The sequence below is a fragment of the Chrysochloris asiatica genome, unplaced genomic scaffold (genome assembly GCF_000296735.1).
Source record: "Chrysochloris asiatica unplaced genomic scaffold, ChrAsi1.0 scaffold00225, whole genome shotgun sequence".
NCBI classification, from domain to species: domain Eukaryota; kingdom Metazoa; phylum Chordata; class Mammalia; order Afrosoricida; family Chrysochloridae; genus Chrysochloris; species Chrysochloris asiatica.
The window spans coordinates 4,648,839-4,659,890 of NW_006408743.1; positions in this window are offsets into that span (position 1 = coordinate 4,648,839).

Consider the following 11,052-nt stretch of genomic DNA (forward strand, 5'->3'; position numbering starts at 1 on the left):
GCATCATTGATGAACTCAAGTGTGGCAACAATAATGAGGTTGGCACAGGATTGGACACTGTTTTGTTCTGTTGTGCATAAGGTCACTATGGGTTGGTACCGACTTGATGGCAACTAACAACAACAACAAAAAAAAGGACAAAGTTTCAGTTTCCCTTATAACAATCAGGGATATCTACCCTTCCTGATAGTACTGGTCCTCTCAATGTATGAATGGAAACAATTCAGCTCTGAATTATAGTAAGAGTCAGGTCCTGCCAGTCCAAGGCACCCACAGCAAAATTACCAGCAGGGTGGAGCTCCCTCTGTGGCACTAAGGCTTGCTCCTACATCCCCACTAGCACTCCTAGGGAAATGAGGGGCCCTGTACTTGTGGGAGACTCACCAACTTTCTACATAAGAGATAGGACCTGGCTGATAAGTCTCATTGCTAAATTACATGGGCTATTATAGATTATTTGCTCCTATGGCATAATCATGGATGTGACTGTCATTTTAATCTCTTAAGCAATTCAGCTATCGAAAGTTAGTTGTCTTAGTTACCTCACCTAAGGTGACAATGTATGTAAATTGTTGTTGTTAGGTGCCATCGAGTCGGTACCAACTCACAGTGACCTTATGCACAGCAAAACAAAACACTGCCCTATCCTGGGCCAACCTCACTATTTTTAGCACACTTGAGTCCATTGATGCTGCCACTTGGCCAATACATCTCACTGGGGTCTTCTCTTTTTTCTCTGACCCTCTACCTTACCAAACATGATATCCTTCTCCAGAGACTGGTGCCTCCTGGCAATATGTCTGAAGTATGAGAGACCAAGTTTGACCATCCTTGGCCTCCAAGGATCACTTTGGCTGCATTTCTTCCAACACAGATGTGTTGGTTCTTTTGGCAGCCCATGGCACTTTCAATATTCTCCTCCAACACCATAATACAAATGCATCAATTCTTCTACATTCTTCCTTATTCACTGAGATTTCACGTGCATATGATGTTATTGCATATACCATTACTTGGGTCAGGCGCACCTTAGTTGTCAAGCTGATATCTTTGGTCTTCAACACTTTACAAAGTTATTATGCAGCTGATTTGCCTAATGCAATACATCCTTTGATTTCTTGACTGCCGCCTCCGTGAGTGTTGATATTTGATCCAAGAAGAATGAAGTCCTTGACAACTTCAATCTTTTCTCCATTGATAAGAATGTTGTTTATTGGTCCAGTGGTGAGGATTTTTGTTTTCTTGACATTGAGATGTAATCCATACTGAAGGCTGTGCTCTTTGATCTTCGTCAGTAAATATTTTAAGCCCTCTTCACTTTCAGCAAGCAAGGTTGTATGATTTGCATATCACAGATTGTTAATGAGTCTTCCTCCAATCCTGATGCCACGTTTTTCTTCATAGAACCCTGCTTCTCAGATAATTTTTTCAGGTTGAATAAGTATGCTTTCCCAAGGTCGCCTGATTCACAGTAAAGGACAGACTTGTAACTATGCAAAACAGCAATGACTTGCAGAACCACCCTATATATACTCTGAGATTTGAAATAAACTTTGTCACTTGCCATCAGCTTATGTCTTCTCCTCAGTTCTTGGTGAAAAAATATAGCCTTGTCACACACCTTTCTTAATTTTAAAACATTCAGTGCTCCCATGTCCTGTTCAAACAACTGCCTCTTGGTCCAGGTATAGATTTCTCATAAGCACAATTAAGTGTTCTGGGATACTCATAGTACACAATGTTGTCCATAACTTGTCATGATCCACACAATCGAAAGCCTTTGCATAATCAATAAAGCACAGGTAAACACCTTTCTGATATTCTTTGCTTTCAGCCAATATCCATCAGACATCATCAATGATAGTCCTCGTTCCATGACCTCTTCTGAATCCTGTTTTGAACCTCTGGAAGTTGTCTGTCAGTGTATGCTTGTAGCCGTTTCTGTATTACCTTTAGTAAAACTTTACTTGTATGGGATATCAAAGAGTTTGTCTGATGATTTCTGCATTCCGCTGGGTCACCTCTCTTTGGACTGGTCACAAATACGGTATTTAAATAGTGAGGGTCAAAGTTTGTATTGCCATAAGAATTTTTGTATGTCATTGTATTCAATGCTCACTTTTTATATTGCCCTTTGTAAAATGTATTGGTTTTTCATGACCTAAATTTAGTCCTTTTAATCCAAGAAATAACATGTAGTGTCAAAGTAACTATTTTCATGTGAAGCAAATTTCATAGGCATGTAATCTAAAAATAAGAGTGGGAAATGATAGCATAAATATACTGTCCTAAACAAAATGGACAGGACATCATACAAGTTTACTTATGGATGCAGTTGTGCAAAATTCCAACTGCAATGGAAGATTCTTCAGATTAAGGAACATTTTTGTCTCCTCAGTGTACAGGGTTGATAGGGGTGGACAATGTAAAAATTGGCTATCAAATATTGGGGGACTATACTAACCATAACAGGTCTCAAATGAGGACCCTGAAATGAGGAATTTTATAAATTAGCTAAAATGATGTTATGGTCTGTTGGGGACCAAAAGGCTTACAGGCCTCATAAAACTTTAAGTCTGGGTCTAACCAGACAAAGTCTTCTTATCAACACAACAGGGAAGGTAGCTTTCCCAAGGTTGCCTGATTCACAGTAAAGGACAGACTTGTAACTATGCAAAACAGCAATGACTTGCAGAACCACCCTATATATACTCTGAGATTTGAAATAAACTTTGTCACTTGCCATCAGCTTGTGTCCTCTCCTCAGTTCTTTCCTTTTGTACATATTTTCCTTCATCCACGCCCTTCCCTCAGGTACCTGCAAGATGGTTGAAGCAGGACTCCGACAATGGTCCTAGAAAGAGAACAGGATAAGGAGAATATCACAGGAACTAAGCAATTAAGATTCTAAAGGTAGAATGTTTTTGGAAGCCCATTGCTTTATTGTTTCTTTTTCCAAAGAATGTTATCTTAATGTTAAAATAGATTAAGTGTACATCCAATTGTAACTTAACCTATATAATGTGTCTATTCTTTTTGAAAGGCAAGACAGTCTTGAAAAGAGGCAAAACCTCTTTTCCCTTTGGCAACAATATGGTCATGGTGACAGAAATTATTCTAGATATCATATGATAGAATTTTTCAAGACCAAGGACTTCTTTATTGCAAATACTTTAAAAAATAACATAAGAGATGTATATGCATGCAGACCTCACCAGATGGAATACATAGAAATCAAATTGACTATATCTGTGGAAAAGATGTCATAAAAACTACATATCATCATCTAGCATGAGGCTATGGCAGACTGTGGAACTGACTATCAATTTCTCATATGAAAGTTCAGGTTGAAGCTGAAGAAAATAGAAACAAGTCCATGAGAGCCAAAGTGTAACTTTGAATATATCCTACCTGAATTTAAAGGATCTCAAGCACAGATTTGATGTACTAAACACTAATGACTGAAAACCAGAAGATTTGTGGGATGGCATTAAGAACGTCATACAGGATGAAAGGAAAAAGTAATTTAGGAGGTAAGAAAGAATGAAAAGACCAAATGGATGTTAGAAGAGACTGTGAAACTTGCTCTCAACTGTAGAGGTGCTAAAGCAAATGGAAGACATGAGGAGGTAAAACAGCTGAATACAAAATTTCATAAGGTAGCTAGAGAAGACAAACTCAAATATTATAATGAAATGTACAAAGACCTGGAGTTAGGAAACCAAAAGAGAAGAAAACTCTCAGCATTTCTCAAGCTGAAAGAACTAAAGAAAATGTCAAAATTTAACTTGAAATGTTGTAGGATTCTTTGAACAAAATATTGAATAATGTAGAAAGTATCAAAAGAATTTGGAAGAAATACACAGAGACACAGTATCAAAAATAAATGATTGATGTTCACTATTTCAAATGATAGGATATGATCAAGACCCAACAGTACTGAGGAAGATAGATGTCCAGTGTTCACTCAAGACATTGGCAAAGAGCAATTATCTGGCAGTTGATTGACAAATTGAAATCTTTCAGCAAACTGATAAGGCACTGGAGGCACTGAATCATCTTTGCCAAGAAATTTGGAAGCCAGCTACCTGGCTAACTGGATGGATGGATGTATTTGTGCCCCTTCTAAAGAGGAGTGACCCAACAGAACACAGGACTCATTGTACAATATCATCAATATAGCATGCAAGTAAAATTTTGCTTAAAATAAATTTTAAAACAAAACGACAACAACAACAACAAAAAACAAAACAGTACATTGACAGAGGTTCAAGCTTGATTCAGACAAAGATGTGTAAGGATCATATCATTGTTGATATCAGGTGGATCTTGGCTGAAAGAAGGGAATACCAGAAACATATGCTTTATTGACTACACAAAGTCTTTTGACTTTGAGGATCATGACAAACTAAGGGCAGGATTTCAGAGAATGATAATTCCAGATAACTTAATTGTAGTCCTGAGGATTTTATACCCAGTTCAAGAGGCAGTCATTTTAACAGAACAATGGTACACTGAATGGCTAAAAATTAGGAAAGGTGTGCATGAGGGTTGTATTTTTCCACATACTCATCTAATCTGTTTGCTGAGTTAATAACTCAAGAAACTGGATTATTTGAAGAAGAATGAGACATCTGAATTGGAAGAAAAATCACTAACAATCTGCAATATGCAGATGATACAACTTTGCTTGCTGAACGTGAAGTGGATTTAAAATACTTACTGATGAAGTTTAAAAACCGCAACTTTCTGCATAGTTGTATATAAATGTAAGCAAAGCAAAAATCCTCACCACTGGTTTAATAAACAGCATCCATATAAATGGAGAACATATTAAAACTGTCAAAGACTTCATTTTACTCAGATCAAACATCAGCACTCATGGAAGCAGCAGTCAAGAAATCAAAGTATGCATTGCATAAGGCAAATTTACTGCAAAAGATTTCTTTGCAAGAGCAAAGACGTCAGTTTGAGAACTAAGGTACATCTGACCCTATCTATGGTATTTCCAATAGCCTCATATGTATGAATAAGTTGGACAATTGATAAAGAAGGCAGCAAATTAATTAATTCATTTAAATTATGATGTCAGAGTAGAGTTCTGAAAGTACCAAGGACTGAAAGAAGTGCAGAAAATCTGTGTTGGAAGCAGTATAGCCTGGATGCTCCACAATAACCAAGATGGACAGACTTCATCTCTCAAACTTAAGACATATTATCAGTAGCAATCAATCCCTGAAAAAGAAAGTCATACTTGGAAATATGGAGGGTCAATAAAAAAGAAAAAAACCCTGAAAGAGATGGATTGGTCAGTAACAGCATCAACGGGCTTATGCGTAGCAACAATTGTCAGATTTGAACAGGACCACACAGTGTTTCATTCTGCTATGCACAAAGGCACTATGAGTCAGTCCTGACTTGACTGATCTTAAAACATCAGGACTGAAAGTTAAAGGGAACCGGTGAGCAGCCTTGTAAATTTACATGTGACGACCTAGATTTACTTTTGAATGGAATTGTGGAAATGCAACCATGAAAACAGTGGCTGAGTTTGGACATTTTCTTTTGGCACCCATTGATCTTGAGGTATGAGAGAGAAGAGGAAGGGCTGGCTGGTCTGATTTTTAGGGAGTTGTGTGAACTCCTGAGCCCACTAGTAGTGATATAATCCCTAGGGGTCTAGGAATGAGAGTGAACCAGTCAGCTGGTCTGAATTGCAAGGAGATGTTTGTGAACTCCCAAACTTGCAGCTAATACCCATTTGACTTAGCTTAGATGGCTAGGACTGAGTTGTAAATAGAACCCGACCAGATGAAAATAAAGTTGTTTGATTAGTGAGCAAATGGAAACGACTACAATTCAATGGGACTGAAAGTTTACTTATGGATGCAGTTGCTCAGAATTCCAACTGTAATGGAAGATTCTTCAGATTAAGGAAGATTTTTGTCTCCTCAGTGTACTGGGTTGATAGGGGTGGACAATGTAAAAATTGGCTATCAAATATTGGGGGACTATACGAACCATAAGGCCAGCAGTTCAAGCCCACCAGCTACTTCGCAGAAACCCTATACAGGATGGGTATGAGTCAGAACTGACTGGATGGTACTTAACATCAACAACATAAAGGCATGAAATGGTTGACTTGCAAAATTTTATGGAAGCGCTTAATTTCAAAATGAAGAGGGTACAGTCAAATCTCGGTTGACTAGTTTCCCTCTTCTCCAGATGGGTCTGGTGAAAGGGGGTGGGGTGATGCTGACAGGATTTTGTAATTCAATTGTGAATGGCAAGATTAATTGTGATTGTCAACACTGTAATCATAGAAGAGGTGTAATTAAAAGTGGGGAGTCGTTAATCATTCATTTCAGGAACAGAGGATTCCAATATCATCAGTGAGGAAGAGTATGATTGTAGTATGAGATCCCTGCCTGGAATAGTGGTGACAGCAGAGGCAGTGTCATGGAAAGAAGAAGACTCTAGGCTCATTGGCTGAGTAAGGTGTTGTACCAATGCACAGGAGGCTGATTTGTAGAATGTGGCTTTTGGATATTTGAATAAATATATCCTTTTTGCTTTGTTTTGTTTTGCATTTTTGTGTATCAAATATTTTTGTTTTGTTCATTTGTGACATATAAGATGTAAATGGGGCTAGTGAGTTTTTGGTTGTTTGTGTTTTAGTTACATCATGTTAAGTGCAAGTGTAACTTTATAATTTTCTTTGTTTAGAGATGATGAATATGGTTTATAAGTGTCAAGTTAACAATGATGGACTATAGTAGTTAGGGTTCTCTGGTTTCTAGGCCCAGAACTCTAGTGGTTTAGCAATTAAGATGGTCTTATTTCCACGGCCATGAAAGCTAATACAGGCATAGTTAACTCTGTGATGAGTGGCTATTTGTCAAACAATTGACCGGATGTTTTCTTGGTGTTACCTGCTCCTAATATAATGAATACAGGGAAAGATTCTTTCTTTTCTACTGGTGACTTTACAACTATAAGCCATTTCTTTGATAATATAATAAACTTCTCTTTGTATATATATATATATGGCTGTGTGCTGTGGAGTCGGTTCCAACTCATAGCAACCCTGTACAGAGATTCCAAGGCTGTGAATCTTTATGGGAGCAAAATGCCTCATCTTTATCCTGCGGAACAGCTGGTAGTTTTGAACTTTTGACCTTGCGGTTCGCAGCCTGATTCGTAACCACTATGCTACCAGAGCTCCTTGTATATATATATATATACACACACACACACATATGTTTCACTGGTTTTGCTTCTCTAGAAAACCAAGTCTAAGACAATGAGTTCAAGTGTGGACTCAGTGAAGTGTTCATAACATATGGGTGTGTATGTGAGTAATAGATAATTACATTTATTTTCTTCAGAAAAGACTAAAACTTTAATACAATTACCAAAGAAAAGAACAAAATTGTAAATAATACTCCGGATTTTAAGGAAAAAGTTGGGCTTTAGTTTTTATGAAAGGACATACACAAATTAATGTTCTCAAATTTGTTCAGCTTTTTTTCTGAATGCTTTCCCTCCTCACCATTGATACTTCAGGAAAGCTACATATCGTGGTGTTATAGCCAAACATTGTGTTATTAAAAACTCTGTTATTTTGTTTGTATATTTCTATTTTATTGCTATCTCTTAAGATTTATTATCTGGCTAACTCCCTCTCAATTATTTAGCAAAATGAACCTCTGTAGCAATGTTGTTGTTGTTGTTAGGCATCATCAAGTCAGTACAGACTCACAGCTACCTTATGTACAGCAGAATGAAACACTGCCTGATCCTGGGGCAACCTCACTACTGTTGCCACGCTTGAGTCCACCGATGCTGCCACTTGGCCAATCCATCTCATTGGTGGCCTTCCTCTTTTTCTCTGACCCTCCACCTTACCAATCATGATATGCTTCTCCAGTGACTGGGCAATAACTTCTCGAAAATCCCTTCTTGAAATTCAGGCCAATTGATCATTTTTATGGTTTTAGTCTCTGGAGAAATGATTGTCCATTCCCAAATTCGTCAGTACATTTAAGCACATCATTGTAACTCTTGTTCCATATTGTCTAATGGAGGGTGTACTTACTGACATTTGACTTCACCAGATATAATGATTGTTCCTTCATGATGATATTACCAAAGAAAGTGTGCTAGACAATGTTCTGTTTTGAACACATGGAGAAAATAATGAATTTCTTCAAGATTTTGTTTTTCTTGATTTACAGTCAACTCCCATGGGATCAGCTGTCAAGAAATCAAAAGACATATTGCATTGGGCACATTTTCTGCAAAAGACCTCTTTAAAGTGTTAATGATCAAAGATGGCACTTTGATGACTACAGTGCAACTTACCCAAGTCATGGTATTTTCAGTCATCTCACATGCATGTGGGAACTGGACAATGAATATGGAAAACCAAAGAAAAATTGATGCATTTGAATTATTGTGTTGATAAAGAAGAATAATGAATATAATATGGCCTACAACAAGAAGCACAGTGTCTCTATCTGATAAGCACTAGTCTTTGAACCACAGAGTTGGTTGTTCAAGTGTACTAGTCACTTCATAGGAGAAAAATGATGCTTTATGCTCCTGCAAAGATTTCAAGCCTAAAAAGCCATATATATACAGGACTGTTATGAGTCAGAAGACTCTAGGGCACTTAACAACAACATGACCTTCAACAAGCACAAGAAAATATATCTTGGAAGAAGTACAGCCCTAATGCTCCTTAAAAGCATGATGGGAAGACTTTATCTCATGTATTTTGAACATAATGTTGTAAGCACAGTGAAAAAGAGGAATAAACTCAATGTGATGCATTAGCACAGTCGCTGAAACAATGGGCTCAAATACAGCAACAATTGTGAGGATGGTACAGAACCAATCAGGGTTTCATTCTGCTGTACATAGGATTATTAGTCAATTTTTCAGAACTGACATGATGGAATCTAAGAACAACAACAAGCAAACTTGTTTTCAAAAATAATTGAAGAACCTTGATGTTAAGAGTATCTACATGCCAGTCAAATTACCTCTTTATATTTATATAAATCATAAGAATAAAAGTTCCTTACCAGTGCCTGTTAATGTTATTCATCCAAATTACTACTATGGTGCATATTGAAAGTCTGCCCTAAATTATATTTCTGAATAGATAGACCTAAGTCTCAATTACTTTACTGAGCCATGTTGACACAAATTTATAGGAGATTTAAAGAGCAAGTTTGTGGTAGTATAATAGTTTGCATTTTCCTGTGATTTTGAAAGCAATTATAGCAAATACTAACAGGAATATCTAATTTTCAGTGGAGCATCTAGATCAAAGCAGTCTTTTATGTAAAACAAACTATTTTCTATTTTTATTGATCTTTCCACAAATGCGCTGCCAATTTGTTGTACTGTGTTGGCTTGTGTGCTTTTGTGAAGCTGAGTTATACCAACATTATTTCAAACACCAGCAGGGCCACCCATGGTGTCCAGAATTCAGTAGAGCTTCCAGATTAAGACAGACTAAGAGGAAGAAGAGGATGTGCACTTTTTTTTTTGGGGGGGGGGGGGGGGATAGCTACTTAAAACCTTATGAGTAGTAGTGTAATATTGCCTGGCATTATTTCAGACAACGAGACCCTCATGTTGGAAGGTACTTCAAATATAAATGAAGAGTTGCCTGTACAAATTAGAGTCAACCTTAGTGACAAAGATGCAATAAAGTGATGCAGCCTTAACTTTTTCTAATGGGCACAACTCAAAATAAGAAGAAACTCCTGCTAACATATGCTAATATTCCAAATATGGACTATACAAAGTATGGATCTAGGAAACTTGGAAAAAATAAAGTGGAATGAATACAAATTGATATCTTAGATATTTTTAAACTGAAATGGATTAGTATTGGCAATTATGAATCAATCATATGGTCTGTTTTATATCTAAGGACAAGTTAAAGAGGAATGGTATTGCATTCGTCATCTAAAAGAGCATTTCTAAATCTGCTCTGAAGCACAATTATATCAGTGATAGTATAATATTCATATGTCTATAAGAAAGACTAGTTAAAACAACTATAGTTCAAACATATGCATCAATAACTGAATCTAAAAATGAATAAACTGAAGAATTCTACTAGCTTCTATAATTTTAAGCTGATCAAACATGCAAAAAAGTTATATTTATAATTACTGGGGATTGGAATACATAAATTGTAAACAAAGAGGAGTTGACTGTAGTGGGAAATTTGATCTTGATGGAAACAATGCCAGAGATCAATGATAGAATTTTACAAGATTAATAACATTGCAAATGGCTTTCTTCAACCACATAAATGACAAGTATGCATGTGCATCTCACTAGATGGAATGAATGCACAGGAATCAATTCTAATATATCTGTGAAAGAAACAATATTGAAGCTCAGTATCATCAGGAAGAAGGGTAGTGGCTAACTGTAGAAAAGACTATTAAATGTTCATATGTAAATTTGTGTTGAATCTGAAGATAGTTCAAACAAGTCCTTAAGAGCTAAAGTTCAATCTTGATTATATCCTACCTAAAATTAGACTCCACAACAAGAATATACTTGACACAAGACCAGATAAGGTGTGGGATGATATCAAGAACATCAAATGTGAGGAAAACAAATTGTCATAATACAAGCAAGAAAGAAAGAAAAAGAAAAAGAGAACAGAATGGATGTCACAAGAGGCTCTGAAATTTACTTTAGAATATGCTACTGTTGTTGCTAGGCACCATCCATTCATTTAGTACTTACAGAGTATCTATGGTCAGCCACACACTAAGTGCTATATTTAAGTCCAATTTTGTTATTATTGTGTCATTCCATCTTGTTGGGGTTTTCCTGTTTTACCCTGACACTTCACTTTACATTGAGTTATAATTCATACTGAAGGTTGTAGTCTTTTATCTTCATCAGTATTTTAAGTTCTCTACACTTACATCAGCAAGGTTGTTCATCTGCATCTTGCAGGTTGTTTTGTATCTTCAGCCAATCCTGATGTCATGTTCTTTTTTTTTTTTTTTT